General features: G+C 38.1%; 1 pseudogene; it reads left to right on the top strand.

The window, feature by feature from the left end:
- LOC102153639 overlaps positions 1-13,673 on the top strand; it is an 84,753-nt pseudogene extending 71,080 nt beyond the window's left edge.
- Positions 13,674-14,600: the final 927 nt, after the last annotated feature.

Raw genomic sequence — 14,600 nt, 5'->3', positions numbered from 1 at the left:
CAATATAAAATAAAAAATAAATCAAAGATTTTATTTAACTCATTAATTAACGTGGGAACTAATAAGATGCTACAACAGATTTAAAGGACAGCCCAGAGAGCAGAGATATAAATGGGCCATACAGGCCATCAATAATACTGAGATGAATTTGCTTCAAAAATGCAAAACTGGTTTATTCCACATTGTGGAATGGGGAGGTCAAATGAAGCTCCATCAGAAAAAAAATGCGTTTGTACATCTCTGGACAAAATTAATTTGCACTGTTCTAAATTATCTACAAATTATAGAGTTATAAGTAGTTCAAAGGCCTCGAAAGGCACAAAGACCCCTAGAACTTGTTATCTTTGGAGGATGTGCTACACAATAATTGGTTTTCATTAAAAACATACAGTAAATTTTTTAGTGCATTTCCAAGGCTTTCAAATTTTTCTCTGTACTCTCTTCCTCTACCATTTTTTCTGTTCCTCTCTTTCCCCCCATTTCTGGCTCTCAGTGGTTGACTCATTCCTTTCTAGATGCTCTCAATCTGTGTACTTAATAGCCTATCTATGGTCTGTGCAGAATTTGCATCATTAGCTTGCTAAATAGTGTTGTTTTTTTTTTAAATTTTTTCTTTCTCCTTTTGAACAGAATCAGGAAACCATTCATTTGTGTGCTTAAGTTTCTGGTTACTCTGATGTTTCATCTAGCTGGATTTGGAGGCTTGAACTAACTTGAACTAGCCGTATGGTTTCTTAATACATTTTTTTCCCTATACCTTAGACTTCAATTTCTCTATGATGTTGGGAGGTTGAATACAATTCAAGTATTATTCTATTATTCTTACAAAGAAGGCAAGAGCAAAAAGGACCTTGAGGAATTCCATATTTTCTGTCATTTGTTATATTTTTATGCATACATAATCTATAAATAGTGGTCTTCTGCTTTTACTGGCTCTAGGAATAAATTTCGGTTGCCCGCAACATTTATCACAGTTTTCAGAATTTTGAAGGAGTTGGTCTCTGGCATTTGGCTCACAGGTTAATACAACTCTTTGTCATTTCTGTATTTCTGTTCTAAATATGAACTATTTGCGGAGCTGTAATGCTCTGGTTTCTTTGTGTTCTTCTTCACTTTTCTTCCTTCTTCAGATGATAGATAATAGTACTTTTAGAACGGTATTGTAATAGTCAATACTTTATAGAGGTAAATTGTATTTTTAAAAAAGATTTTATTTATTTATTTGACAGAGAGAGAGAGAGAGAGAGAGAGCACAAGCGGGGGGAGTGGCAGAGCGAGAGGGAGAAGAGGGCTCCCCACCAAGCAGGGAGCTCTATCCCAGAACCCTGGGATCATGACCTGAGCTGAAGGCAGACACTAATTTAGGGGTGCCACCCAGACACCCCTGGAGATAAATTGTGTTAAGGCTCCTGATAATTCATTCTAAATAGTTTTTACTGGAAGATATTTTATAAAGTGACTTATTAGGTGGCCTCAGGAGGGGCCTGTTGATGTTGAGACAGTATTTTTCAGACAGGATGGTCAATGAGTAAACAAAGTGGCATTTGAAGAGCGGAGATAAGTAGGATCCATGCTGGTGAAGAGTGAAATCTTGTGATAACGAGATCATGTATAATGTAAACAAACCAAAGCTATCCAAACAGTGTCACAATGATTCCCCAGTGACTTAAAAGCACTGGAGTTATTATTCCACTGGATTTTCAATTCTGAATTTTGCTCAATGTTAAGCACAGAGAGGAAAATCTTACGCTGTTTTCCTGGATACTCTGGGTGTAGTTGGATAGTCATTTGTGTGGTTGAGGCTATAGAAACTGCTGCTCACAAAGCTGTGAGGATTGAGGATCCCTGGCTTGGGTTGGAGAAGAAGACTCTGGCTGCAGTAGGCATTGTAGTGGGTAGAAAGTCAGGCTGTGGTAGGTGAAGCCCCCCTTAACTGTGAGATCAGGCAACCAGCACCCTCAAGGCCTCTGCCCACCACTTCTCGTAAGAGACCTCTGCTATTTATATGTCTTCTTTGGAGAAATGTCTGTTCATGTCTTCTGCCCATTTCTTGACTGGATTTTTTGTTTGTTTGTTTTTTAAGTTTTGAGCTTGATAAATTCTTTATAGATTTTGGATACTAGCCCTTTCTCTGACATGTCATTTGCAAGTACCTTCTCCCATTCTGTAGGTTGCCTTTTAGTTTTGTTGACTATTTCCTTTGCTGTGCAAAAGCTTATTATCTTGATGAAGTCTTAATAGTTCCATTTATGCTTTTGTTTCTCTTGCCTTTGGAGATGGTCTAGCAAGATGTCCCTGAGGTTGAGGTCAGAGGTTCCTGCCTGTGTTCTTCTGTAGGATTTTGATGCATTTCTGTCTCATCCTTGGGTTTTTCATCCATTTGGAGTTAATTTTGTGTATGGTGTGAGGAAATAGTCCAGTTTCATTCATTTGCATGTGGCTGTCCAGTTTTCCCAACACCATTTTTTGAAGAAACTGTCTATTTCATTGGATATTCTTTCCTGATTTGTTGAAGATTAGTTAACCACAGAGATGAGGGTCCATTTCTGGGTTCTCTATTCTGTTTCATTGATTTATGTGTCTATTTTTGTGCCCATACCATACTGTCTTGATGATTGCAACTTTGTATTGTGGTGCCTCTGGTTTTGGTTTTCTTTTTCAACATTTCTTTAGCTATTTGGGGTCTTCTCAGTTTACACAAATTTTAGGATTGATTGTTCCAGCTCTATGAAAAATGCTGGTGTATTTTGATATGGATAGCATTGAATGTGTAGATTGCTTTGGCTAGCATAGACATTTTAATAATATTTGTTTTTCCAATCAGACATTTCTCAAAGGAAACATAGAAATGGCCAACAGACACATGATAAAATGCTCAACATCACTTGGCATCAGGAAAATACAAATCAAAACCACAATGAGATGCCACCTCACATCTGTCAGAATGACTAAAATTAACAACTCAGGAAATAACATATGTTTGTGAGGATGCAGGGAAAGAGGAACTCTCTTACACTCTTGGTGGGAATGCAAACTGGTGCAGCCACTCTGGAAAACAATATGGAGATTCCTCAAAAAGTTACAAAAGAGAGTTATCCTACAACCCAACAATTGCACTACTAGGTATTTATCCAAAGGCTATAAATATAGTGATTCGAAGAGGGCAAATGCACCCCAATGTTTATAGCAGAAATGTCCATAATAGCTTAATTATGGAAAGAGCCCAGATGTCCATCAAGAGATGAATGGATAAAGAAGATGTGAGATATATTTATATCCAACCAAAAAGAATGAAATCTTGCCATTTGCAATGATATGGGTGGAACTAGAAGTATTGTGCTCAGCAAAATAAGTCAATCAGAGAGAGACAAATTCCACATGATTTCACTCATATTTGGAATTTAAGAAAGAAAACAGATGAACATAGGGGAAGGGAAGGAAAAATAAAAGATGTAAATTGGGAGGGAAGCAAATGATGAGAGACACTGAACTCTAGGAAACTGAGGGTTGCTGGAGGGGAGATGGGTAGGGGGAAGGGATAATTGGGTGATGGGCACTGGGTGTTATATGCAACTAACGAATCACTAAATTTTACCCCTGAAACTAATAAAAACACAAAATTAAATATAGGAGAAATAAATACACCACCAGCTCAGATGGGGGTGATTTAAAAAGAAAAAAGAGAGACCTCTGCTATAGTTTCCTGGAAAGTTAGTGGGGAGGGGGATTTTAGCTTCAAAGATAAATTCCTAGAATTCACGGTTTTTCTTCCTTTTCTTCGTGTGCAGTGTCTCTCCTGTCACAAGCTCCTGAGCTACAGACAGTTTAGTTGCATCAACCAGTTTTAAACAGTAAAAGAGAATGGCAGGGCATAATGTATAGCCAAAAACAAACAAACAAACAGTGGTGTGCCAGACATTTTTCTCATTGCTTTACATTATTAATTTGTTTATTCCTCATCACAACTAAGTGAAGCAGATAATATATGACATTTTACAGACATGTAGATTATATAAAATATAACATAAAATTATATAAAATATAATAGATTATATAAAATTATGTACTTATTGTTCTATATTATTTAGCTTTGTAAAGCAACAATCCATTAAAAAAGGCCTCTTCCTATTTTATACAATTTATAGTTATAGCTAATCCCCAGCCTTGGTGGGTTTAGAGGGATGTGAAGGAGGGGAGTCCTTGTCTCGGGTTAATTGAGTTAATTTCTGCCCTCTAGTCCAAAGTGTCTCCCTCATTCCCACCCCTTTCTCTTTTAATTTCTGAGGGACTAAATTCCACGTGTGAAGGTTGGCCATGTCCTTTTGCAGCTGGCCACACCCAGAAATATTGGTTTGGCATTTGATACCATGACTGAAGTCACACTGAAGCTTCCTACTTCCTATAATTCATGCTAAACATCTTGGTCTGCTTCTTTATCAGTTGATCTATCTGTGATTTTTACCAGCAATATAGCCAAGGTAGCAGGTCCTCAGATGGCTTAGTCTGTCTTATATTTGATGAAAATCATTGGTTGATAGTGATAATAGGACTCTTAAAATAGTTGTTTTTTTGTTTTTTGTTTTTTGGAGGGGGTGCCTGGGTGGCTCAGTCAGTTAACTGACTTTTGACCTCAGTTCAGGTCTTGATTTCAGGGTCTTGAATTCAAGCCCTGCATTGGCTACATGATGGGTGCAGAGCCTACTTAAAATAAGTAAGTAAGTAAGTAAATAAATAAATAAATGAAATTTTTTGGGTTATTTGAAACTATACAATAGAGTAATGATGCCCAACTCTGTTTTTTTATAACTAAGGACGTTTACTGTATGCCAAAAGATTGTCAAAACCTGCCAGTGTTCCTTTAAGAATAATAAAACTTAACACTTACATAGTGCTTGCACTGTGCCAGATCCTGTTTTAATTAATTAATTAGCTTTAATTTTAAAAAGATTTATTTATTTATTCATGAGAGACATAGAAAGAGAGGCAGAGACACAGGCAGAGGGAGATGTAGGCTCCCTGCAGGGAGCCTCATGCAGGACTCGATCCCAGGACCCCGGGATCACGACCTGAGCTGAAGGCAGATGCTCAACTGCTGAGCCACCCAGCCATCCCCAGGCACTGTTTCAAATACTGAATGCATATTACCAAATTTTAATCTTCACAATAACCTTTGGAAGCAATTTTAGTTTGACTTGTTTCTTTTCTTCTATCATTTTCTTCCAACTCTAAGTCTCATGTGGTTGCAGTAAGTAGTAGGACTTAATATCACATGCTTACACTTGATTGCAAGGGAGGCTAACAAGGCAGGCCTCGATCTTTGCCTTGGAAGTTGGACTCATCATGAAGAAAGTGAACACAATATGGAAATGTGTTTAAAAGATTCCAGGATAACATATATATAAATAATGCCACTACAGAAACAGAAGAGGAAAATTAGAAATGTGACATCACAGAAGCCAAAGGAAAGTGCATTTCAAATGCCACCAAGAGGTCCAGTATTGTGAAGAGTGAAAAATATTCATTGGCTCTAAGTATTTAAAAAAAATGTAGAAAATATTCATTGGAGGTCACCAATGACCTTAGTGAATATCATTGCAGCAGAGTGTTGGGAGGGGAAAGAGATGGATTGGACTGAGGAGAGAATAGGACTTGAGGAAATGAAAATAGTTAGTTTAGGCAATTCTTTAAAGATCAGCAGTGAAAAAGGGGGGAAATCTAGGATAGCAGTTGATAGAGTAGGAAGTGGGATCAGGAATTAAAAAAAAATTCTATGTGAAGGATTTCATAAAGAGAAGAAGATGAAGATATAGGATAGCAAAGTACAATTAATAATGATAAGCTTCTGAGAAGGAGGCCAGGGATATTCAGAGCACACTACTATTTCAAAAGGTGGAATAGATGAGAGAATAGTAGCAATTGTAAACAAGTCTTTGTGGTAAAAAGTAAAAAGAACTCCCATAATTGACTTTGCGTTTTGGGAAGTGGGGCATAAAATTGAAATTGGGAGAGTGAGAGTGTGCTGGTTGAAGGAAAAATGTTTTAAATAGTAAAGCATAGCAAGCAAGCTGACTTGAGCAGTATACCATGACTTCCAGGTAGTACTGAGGGCTCTGGTAGGGTAGGAAATCGTGAAGGTATAAATAGCAATGCTGATCTGGCCTATCTCACAATGTCCTCCTACATGGTTTACCTGCCAAGATACAGGCACAGAGGGAACAGATAGTGTATTTACCCAGGGTTGGGTTTATGAAAAGTTAGAGGGTAGAGGGGTAAGGGAGTTTAAGATGTTGGTGAGAGACTTACTAAACTGATAGACAATGTAACCTAAACTGAATAACATGGGAAGTAAACATCATGGTGGTGGTGGTGGTGGTAGTATACACTAGTAGGAAGTTTAGTGACCTGGATGTCCCAAAGATACAGATGAATGTCTGTGGTGGACAAAGGTTGAATAATCAAACTGGAAAGAGAAGTTTAGGGTCAAAAGCAGGTGTGGTAAGCAGCCTCTAAGAAACTTCACAGAAATCTCTGCCTCCTGATACTCTTGTGTAATCCCCTGCCTTTGAATGTGGGGTTAATTCGGAATAAACAGAATATGGTAGAAGTGATGGGGATGGGATGAAACTTCTGAAATCAGGTCACAAAGAGACTATGGTTTCCACCTTGAGCATCCACTCTTGCGCTCTCATTTCCTCACTCCGAGGGTCTTTGCCCACATGGCAATGACAGCAGGATGCTTCTGGCCAACAGCCTGTGGAATTAAATCTTGCCCAAAACCATGAGAGGGGGTTTAGAAGCAGATCCTCTGCATATTAAACTGCAGTCCTAGCTAACAGCTTGATTGCAGTCTCATGAGAAACCTTGTAAGACACCCAGCTAAGCTCCCTAGATTGCTGACCCAAATAAATTGTGAGATAATAAATATTAGTTGCTTTATGCTACTAAATTGTGAGGTAATTTGTTATGCAGCAGTGAGTAACTAAGTAGGATTATCAAAGTACTAATTAGATGCTACGGTCTTTTGTTTAAAGGAAAAATAAGATCTTTTTCATAAAAGTCATGTTAGAATGAGATTAGAGTAACATTTTGTAGGTTCCAATACCAGTGCTGAACTGAAGAAATCAATGGAAATAAAATGCCAAAGAATCTTTTGAGAAGGCTGAAAACAACCGAAATATCTCTTTAACTTAACAGCACCCTTCTCCAAGATCCCCTGCTGGAAAGTAATACTGACAGTTCATATATTTCCTATAATGATTATACCTGCTCTGAATCATTTTTCTTTAGCTCCACAAGGAAATAAAAGTGAATAAAAAAAATCTGTGTTTTAACATGCAAAATAAAGTATGTATTATTTTTTGCTAATCTTACCTAATCAGAATTTAGCTCCTTAAGGGTTATTTATTGTTTATTCACTACTGTATCCCCAGAAGGTAGAGCAATTCATGCACCTGTTTAAACTTTTGTTCCTTTAGACTGTCCACAGAATAAAATTGACCTGGCCTTGGTCTGGTTTTCCACCCTCCCCACCCCCACTTTGCTTGGGTGATCACAGTGTAAAATCATTGTGCTCATTGCTTGGTTTTTAGTTCTGTCTTTGCTTTTAATCCCCGAGCATTTATTTACATTTCACTTGATAGCTACTCACTTAAAAAGATATATATATATATATAATCATTTATTTGTTTTATTCAATATTTTTTGATATATGTAGAAGGGTTTTAAAATTTCTAATTTGAAATATTGCCCAAATCCAAAGTCCTACTATATCCATTTCCATCTCTCTCTGTATTAAACATTTCTGTGTAATTGTGCTCCAAGTGAGATTCTTTTAAACCACCAAAAGAGTGATATTGTTTTGTTTTTATCTGATTTAAAAGTTTAATAAGCAAATTTAATCCATTTACATTTATTGTGATTACTGATATTTTTGGGTAATACATTTTTTATGTCTACTGTATTTATTCTTTTTTTTTTTAAAGATTTTACTTATTTATTCATGAGAGACATAGAGAAAGAGGGAGAGACAGGCAGAGGGAGAAGCAGAATCCCTCTGGGGACCCTGATGTGGGACTCAATCCCAGGACCCCTGTGAGGATCATGCCCTAAGCGAAAGGCAGTTGCTCAACCACTGGGCTACCCAGATGTCCCACCATATTTATTCTTTACATCTTTTTCCCCCCTCTTTTTGTGGCATATTTTAGTTTGATTGTATTTTCTTTATCCCCATTCCCATTTCTCTTTGCTGGTTTTTCTTTTCTTTCTTTTTTTTTAATTTATTTTTTATTGGTGTTCAATTTGCCAACATATAGAATAACACTCAGTGCTCATCCCATCAAGTGCCCCCCTCAGTGCCTGTCACCCAGTCACCCCACCCCCCCGCCCACCTCCCCTTCCACCACCCCTAGTTCGTTTCCCAGAGTTAGGAGTCTCTCATGTTCTGTCTCCCTTTCTGATATTTCCCACTCATTTTTCTCCTTTCCCCTTTATTCCCTTTCACTATTTTTTATATTCCCCAAATGAATGAGAACATATAATGTTTGTCCTTCTCCGACTGACTTATTTCACTCAGCATAATACCCTCCAGTTCCATCCACGTCGAAGCAAATGGTGGGTATTTGTCGTTTCTAATGGCTGAGTAATATTCCATTGTATACATAAACCACATCTTCTTTATCCATTCATCTTTCAATGGACACCGAGGCTCCTTCCACAGTTCGGCTATTGTGGACATTGCTGCTGTAAACATCGGGGTGCAGGTGTCCTGGCGTTTCACCGCATCTGTATCTTTGGGGTAAATCCCCAGCAGTGCAATTGCTGGGTCGTAGGGCAGGTCTATTTTTAACTGTTTGAGGAACCTCCACACAGTTTTCCAGAGTGACTGCACCAGTTCACATTCCCACCAACAGTGTAAGAGGGTTCCCCTTTCTCCACATCCTCTCCAACATGTGATATTTCCTTCCTGTCTTGTTAATTTTCCCCGTTCTCACTGGTGTGAGGTGGTATCTCATTTGTATTTCCCTGATGGCAAGTGATGCAGAGCATTTTCTCATGTGCGTGTTGGCCATGTCTATGTCTTCCTCTGTGAGATTTCTGTTCATGTCTTTTGCCCATTTCATGATTGGATTGTTTGTTTCTTTGGTGTTGAGTTTAATAAGTTCTTTATAGATCTTGGAAACTAGCCCTTTATCTGATACGTCATTTGCAAATATCTTCTCCCATTCTGTAGGTTGTCTTTTAGTTTTACTGACTGTTTCTTTTGCTGTGCAAAAGCTCCTTATCTTGATGAAGTCCCAATAGTTCATTTTCGCTTTTGTTTCTCTTGCCTTCATGGATGTATCTTTCAAGAAGTTACTGTGGCCGAGTTCAAAAAGGGTGTTGCCTGTGTTCTTCTCTAGGATTTTGATGGAATCTTGTCTCACATTAAGATCTTTCATCCATTTTGAGTTTATCTTTGTGTATGGTGTAAGAGAGTGGTCTAGTTTCATTCTTCTGCATGTGGATGTCCAATTTTCCCTTTGCTGTTTTTTCTAACAGACTCTAAAATTTCACAGATCCTTGCTATGTTAAAATAAGGACTTTAGAATACTTCAATTTCCAATATTCATTTCACTGTTGTCAGGTATTTCAGTGTCACTATATTGTTAACATTCTTCCAATCTACCTGTTATTGGCCTCATTATTTTTAGGAGCCAGTATTTATTGAGGTTAACTAACAGTTTTTACAAGTTTCTCTGTTTACCATTGTATCTTGTACTCTCTTTTCAGCACATTTTGTTTTCTGCTGTAGTATATTCTTAATCATTTCAGCAAATATCTGTCAGTTTTATCCTTTCTGTATCTGAAAATGCCATTTTTATACTCCTCTTCAAATTAATAGTTCAGATGTATATGAAAATAATTCAAATATATAGAGCATTTGAAAGAGCTTTACGGTGAACACCTATATCCTAACCACCTAGATTCTATAGTTATTAACATTGTGCTGTATTTGTTTTATCCTACATTCATTTATCTATTTCTCCATCTTTCTTTTTGATGCATTTCAAAATAAGTTGTAGACATCCATATACTTCACCCTTAAACACTTAAGACTGAGTATAATTAGCTATGGTTCAGTATGTGTTTAGATTTTCTTTTTTGAAATAAAATATACATGATGCATGAAACTCAAATGTATCATTTTATGAATTGTGACAAATACATGTACCTGTATATCCTATACTCTCATTAAGATATAGGATGGTGCCATACGCCAGGAAGTTCCATCATGTCCCTTCCCAGGTAATCCCTAGAATCCCCCTTGAGAGGCAAACACTATTCTGATTTTTTTTTCACCATAATTTCATCTGCTTATTCTAGAATTTTGTATGAATGAAATCATAGACCATGTTCTTTTTTTGTCTAAAGCTTTTTCATTCAGCATAGTGTTTTTGAGACTCATCTATTTATCTGAAGTTTGTTTTTATTTTTGAGTAGTATTCTATTGTTTGAGTGGACTTATTCTGCCAGTGATGGACACGGGGTATTTTTAGGTTTTAACTATTATGAATGAAGCTGATGTGAACAAATCTTTTCATGGACGTATGTGGAATTTCTGGGTTTTAGGGGGAGGTGAATGTTTAGTCTGATAAGAAACTGTCAAGCTAAGCAGTTCTCTTTTTGTGCCTAGAGCAGCCATGGCTCATGATCCCAAGAAGCATCTGAAGCATGTAGCCGATTCGAAGCATTGGAAGCTGGATAAACTGGCCAGTGTGTTTGCCCTCATTCATCTACTAACCTCCCTAAGCTGAGAGAATGTCTCCCTCTCATCTTTTTCTGAGGAACAGACTTAAGTATGTCCTAACAGGAGGTGAAGTAAAGATCTGTATGCACCATTTTATTAATATTGATGGCAAAGTCTGAACTGATATAACCTACCCTGCTGGTTTTATGGATGTCGTCAGCATTGACAAGACTGGGGAGAATTTCCAACTGATCTATGATACCAACGGTTGCTTTGCTCCTCATCAGATTACACCTGAGGAAGTTAAGTATAAACTGTGCAAAGTGAGAAAGATCTTTGTGGGAACAAAAGAAATTCCCCATATGGTGACCATGATGCTCACACTGTCGGCTATCCTGAGCCCCTCATTAAAGTGAATGACACCATTCAGATTGATTTGGAAACTGGAAAGATTACTGACTTCATCAAGTTTGACACCGGTAATCTGTGCATGGTGACCAGAGGTGCTTACCTGGGAAGAATTGGTGCGATCACCAATTGAGAGAGACACCCTTGTTCTTTTGATGTAGTTCATATGAAAGATGCCAATGACAACAATGACCTTTGCCACCTGGCTCTCTCTCTGGTATTGGCAAAGGCGACAAACCATGGATTTCTCTTCCCTGTGGAAAGGGTATCCACCTCACCATTGCTGAAGAGAGAGATGAGAGACTGGTGGCCAAACAGAGCAGTGGGTAAAATAGTCTTTAGGTGATGTGTTTGGAAATCTTTAGTTAAAGATAATATAGCGTGATAACAACAACAAAAAAGAAACTGCCAGCCTATTTTCCCAAGTGGCTTTTATTATTTCACATTTCCACAACATATGAGAGTTCTGGAGGCTCTACATCCTTGCCAACATATGGTATTATCCATCTTTTTAATTTTAGCCATTCCATTGGGCATATATAGGAATTCATCATGTATTCCATTGTTTCTCTCTTATTCATGTTGAGATCCCAATGGCAGTTTCATTTTCATCTCTTTGTAGCTAATCTATCCTTTCCTATGATAGTTTTTAAGATTACCTTTTCCTTTTATGTTCTGAGGTTTCACTGCAATATGTCTGGATTTGTTTGTTTCCCTTTATGCTGCCTTTTCAGTTTGAGTATTTAATTTTGGAAAACTCAATTTGGAGTAATTCATAATTATGGCTGTATGTTCACTGTTGGGGGGAATTTTTATGAGTTGGAGCTTAAGGTGTACTGGTTGGTATCGGTTTTTTTTCTATGTGGGTAGTTTCTTACTGGATTCTGACAGGGTTATGTGAGATTTCTATATAAATTTCTTGGCACAGAGTTGATACACTGTGAGGGCACCTGGGAAAATTCTACCTCAAATATGTGGAATGCTTTGTCTAGAGGTTCTGATTTCTGAAGGTCAACTGTTTCTACCCATTTTCTGGGCAAGCTGAGAAATAGGGCTGGTAGGTCCTAATTTTCCAAGCTCTTGACTTCACCAAAAATCCAGTGCCAGTTTCCCCACTATGAAAGGAGCCCGTGTTCTTGGCTTATACCATCACGCAAATACTAAAACTCCAGCCTGTAGGGTGTGTTTCTTTTCAGGTTATAAGCCTCCCCCGCCCCCGTTAGATTCCCTCTAACGTTAGTGGTTTCCTCCCTATTTTTGACATCTGAAATTTCCCCCATTTTGCTCTTGAGCTTGGCAATCTATTAATTATGTTTAAAAACATTTTTTCCCCTGTCATTTCTATGTTTTGTGTGGAAAGGCAGTACTCATTACCCCTTAGCTCAATCTGCCATATTGATTGTAAGTTTCTCCTTACTCTTTAAACACATTGTAATTTGGCTTCTTCCCCAGTACTCTATTGAAAATGTATCTACCAAGGTCTCAAATCACCAATGAATCACTAGATTCAGTGGACATTTTCCAGTGTTCACAGCATAATGCTATTATGATGGTGTCTTCATTTCTCCTGCTTCAAGACTTTCTCCCTCTGGGCTTCTATAAAACTGCTTCTCGCAGTTGTCCCTGCTTCCAAACTGTTCCTTCTCAGCCTCCTCTGAAGGCTATAAATTGGTGATTTCCAATCTCTGGCTCTACCCAGATGTGTCTGTTGGGTTTTAACCTGTGTGTATCTCCCTGGCTACTCAATATTTCTTTGCAATGTCCCACAACATTTCGACTTTTTCAAAATGGAATAAAAATATCCCTAAATCTATTTTAAGATATGAAGAAGAGTAGATAGAGTGTTATTTCTCTTGATCGTGGTCTTCAAAGGAGAAAGGTTACCTGAATGTAGAAGAGTAGTGGTTTGGATATGGTAGTGAAGAATTAGATGAATTCTCACCACAGCCTCTGGCTTTTAGGTACAGAGGCCATAGCAGATGAATATCCTCCAAAGGAGGGGGATCTGTGGAATTTTGAGACTTTGAAGAAAGCCAAGTCTCAGTTAAGAGGAGCTGGAAAAATCTTCAGGGTTGAGATGAAGCTGAGTTGTAATTTATTGACAAAGCGAGATTTAGAATGTACATCTGAGAGAGTAAAGTAGGTAAAAGGAGAGAAATTATAAAGAAGCAAAAACTCACAGAGCATTTATTGAGCTTCTCGAGGGCAAGTACCAATCATCAGCATCTTTCCATCCTTAGAATCTATCCCAGTGTCTGGTATATGCTAGTCTCTGAGCAAATGTTTGTTATGATAAAACGAGACTGTTGTAAATGGCTTTTAATTATTTTCCACGAGAGGGAGTAACAGATCCTGTTCTCTGATGGTAAGAGGAAATGAGAAAGAAGGATATTAACTTTGGGCATTTAGAAGGACATAACCCAATTCTACAACATTTATAAATGCCTGTTGAGTTAACCACAGTTGAATGCAACACCCACATCTGTGCATGCTTCCCACCCCCCAGTCGCATAGATTCTAATTGCGGCAGATTTTTCTCCCTTCTCCCAACAGATCTGGGGTGGAGGGGGTGAGGGAGGAGTTGGGGTGGGGTGGGGAGGTATCTATAATAAAGAACAGGTCCTTCCAGTGGATATGGCTCTCACAACTCTCTTCCTCTAAGTTTATTAGAAAATAATTTTTACAAACAGAAATTAAATATAACAAATAATACACTAGTCACTGGGTTATAGGAGCTGAAATGTCTTTTGCTGCAAATTCCCCGTTTTAGATATTTCACTCTTGATGGCAGAGCAGGTAAGTTACCTCCACATTCAAATTCTCCTACTGGTGCTAATGGTTTGGTAATGATGAGGCGTCCCTGTTCGGCCATTCTGTCTCCCAGGCTTTCTAGGACTCATAGGTGACTCTCCCATGTTTGAGGGGTTCTTGGCTTTCTGAAATGTGTCACCTATACCTGATGGTCTTAATAAAAGGGAAAAAGGATTTTCTGTCTTTGCATGATGCCCCCCCCCCCACCGTGTGGCATTGTCTTCCTTTGCATTTGATAGATTTTTTGTTGTTGTTGTTGTTGGGCATAAAGATTTTTTTTCTGTTTTCTCCTGGACTCTTCCCAGCCAGTCTCTCTGTCGTGGTATACTTCCATCACTATCAGTCCCTCTGTGAACTCACTAATTACACCCAGCTCAATTACATTCGTTAGAACAAAGATTGGCAAAGTTCATCTTTGTTTCACGGAGCTCTCCATCCATTGTGTGAATACAGATATGAACTCATAATTGAGGGATCAACAAAAACACTAGAAAGTACAGGAGGAGGACTGCTGAGAAGGGTAGAGGAGAGACATTGGAGTAAAAGTTTACAAGTTTTAGAGTTTTTATCTTAGACTTTTTATTTTAGACTCTGTATCCTTCTTGGTACAAGTCCTAGACAGTGGTAGCCTGCTTTCTGCAGGGAGGGACAGAGG

This window comes from Canis lupus, chromosome 7 (assembly GCF_011100685.1).
Source record: "Canis lupus familiaris isolate Mischka breed German Shepherd chromosome 7, alternate assembly UU_Cfam_GSD_1.0, whole genome shotgun sequence".
NCBI lineage: Eukaryota > Metazoa > Chordata > Mammalia > Carnivora > Canidae > Canis > Canis lupus.
The sequence above is the reverse complement of the archived record's forward strand: the minus strand, read 5'-3'. Positions and strand labels throughout refer to the sequence as shown.